Source organism: Penaeus monodon, chromosome 35 (assembly GCF_015228065.2).
Source record: "Penaeus monodon isolate SGIC_2016 chromosome 35, NSTDA_Pmon_1, whole genome shotgun sequence".
Classification (NCBI taxonomy): Eukaryota; Metazoa; Arthropoda; class Malacostraca; order Decapoda; family Penaeidae; genus Penaeus; species Penaeus monodon.
The window spans coordinates 13,953,921-13,956,420 of NC_051420.1; the positions used below are offsets into that span (position 1 = coordinate 13,953,921).

Genomic DNA, 2,500 nt, shown 5'->3' on the forward strand with positions numbered 1-2,500 from the left:
GAACGCGGTCATGTGCATACACGAAATGGAAAATATGTAAGCAGAATTACATTTACTTTTCCATTACGTGTTCACAAAATTGGGTGTGATAACTTTGAGTATTAAATGACCATAACGTCGTTATTCGTATTTAACAACACATAAAACAACCATATTAGATTTATTACGAAGTGAAAAGCATGCCCGAATGTCACATTTTATTTATACATGAACGTACTTTTGGAGACATGTATGTGAACGAAAATAACGATACTTGTTTTCATACAGTACACATTGTTTGACTTTCCCGCTTTGATAGCGAAAGATTGCCTAGATTAATTAACTATCACCTTATCATTATCATCACTCTCATCATTATCACCATTATTATAGTTACCACTATCATTATCATCATCATCATCATCGACATCATCATTATCCTCCTCATTTTCATCATCATAGTTTCTCAAATACTATCATTCCTCTCACTTTTATTGTTATTAATACTACTATCATTTTCAATTTTTTTATCCTTCATACTCAGTCTTTATCACAAAACCTCAGCTCTTAGGCCACATCCTCATCAAAAAAGAAAAAGGGAAAAAAAATATAAAATCACATTTTCTCGGCTGTTTCTCCGTGCGGCCTCGAGAGCAGTTCATACAAGACCTGCTTATCCTATTAAGTCTCTTATCAGTATTATCTCTACCCGTTGACAGTAGATTATTCACCGAGGGTCTTGCCTTGCCCTTCCGTGACGTGGGGAGGGGGGGGAGGGGGATCTGATAGAGGGATAGGATGGTAAATATAGGCCTTTTTTTTTACTTGGACTGTCGACTTTTTTTCTTTTCTTTTTTTTGACTGGATTCTGTTTTTCTTCTTCTTCTTCTTCTTCTTCTTACTCTTCTTCTTCTTCATCTTCTTCTCCCCTCTTTCGTGAGGTGAAGGTGTATTTAAGAGGCTGGTATTTGGTTTAATGTATTTTGTATTATAACGTTTTATTTCATCTCATTATCATCACAAACTTGTCCCAATTATTTTCATCACCATTTTATCAATTATCGAATAATTATAAATTTGTTGGTTATCGAATAATTATCAATTTATCAGTTATCGAATGATTATCGTCAATCCGCCAGTTACCCGACATTTATCATACAATTATCATATTAATTATCAAATAATCATCATCTTCACCTCAAAAAAATTACATTAATGAATAAATGATAAATGAATAATTAATTCACTGTCAGAGTCATTATGAGGTCGAGGTTATACATTATAAACCGTGTGTTTAGGATTCATTTGAGATGATATTGATAAAAATTATAGTGATCCTTTTGATAAGAATTATAGTGATCCTTTTGATAAAAAATATAGTGATCCTTTTGATAATAATAAGAGTGATAATGATACTAATGATGATGACAATGATAATGATAATAATAATGCTGATATTAATAACAATGATGATAGTAATAATACTATTACTACTGCTACCTACTACTACTATGAATAATGATAATAATAATAATAATTATTATTATTATTATTATCATTATTATTATCATTATTATCAGTATTATTATTATTATTATTTTGTTATTATTGTTATGATAACAATAATAATAATAATAATAATAATAATAATAATAATAATAATAATAATGATAATAATAATAATGATAATAATGATAATAAGAAAAATAATAATGATAATAATAACAATAATAATTAGTAGTAGTAGTAGTAGTACTGATGAGGACTGATGAGCAGCGAAGGTGTTTATCAAAAGTGAAGAGAACAACCTGGGATGGTACTTCAAACATTCTAATGAGAGATTGTTGCAAGGTGTCAAAGATGTCGGTATTTTGGAATTTGAAAAAAAGTTGTAGTAAAGATGACTTTAAAAATTCGATGAGAGAAAAGAGAATGGAGGCCTGGATGAGGAAACAAATGTACAGTCAGTTTGTTAGTGATATGCCTGTAACAACGGATAAAGACAAATCTTGGAGTTGGATGAGAAAGTCTTATTTGGAAATATCTACAGAAGCGTTGATATGCGCTGCTCAAGAGCAAGCTATCAGAACAAACTATATAAAGTATAACATTGATAAATCAGCTGATTCACCGGCATGTAGATTATGTAAAGAAAGAGGAGAAACTGTGAGTCATATAGTTAGTGAGTGCAAGAAGCTGGCTCAGACGCATTCTAAGAGGAGACACGATAATGTCGCAAAAATTATTAATTGGAAACTTTGTGAAAAGTTTATGCTTGAAAGGTCTGATCAATGGTACGAACACAGCCCAGAAACAGTCTCGGAAAATACCACTCATAAGCTTCTTTGGGACATAAATATTCATTGTGATCACACCATCGAAGCAAGAAGGCCTGATATTGCCATTATTGATAAGGTTGAGAAGTCTGCAATAATTATTTGATGTTGCCATCCCTGGAGACAAGAGAATAGATGAAAAAGAGAAAGAAAAAATTGAAAAATATCAGGACATCACACGGGAA

At 31.2% G+C, this 2,500-nt stretch overlaps 1 protein-coding gene across 1 annotated transcript in view; it reads right to left on the minus strand.

Annotated features, from left to right (window-relative positions):
• The window catches only part of LOC119595243 (neuroendocrine convertase 1-like), a 24,468-nt gene that overhangs the window by 16,408 nt on the left and 5,560 nt on the right, over positions 1-2,500 (minus strand). The window lies entirely within an intron of this gene.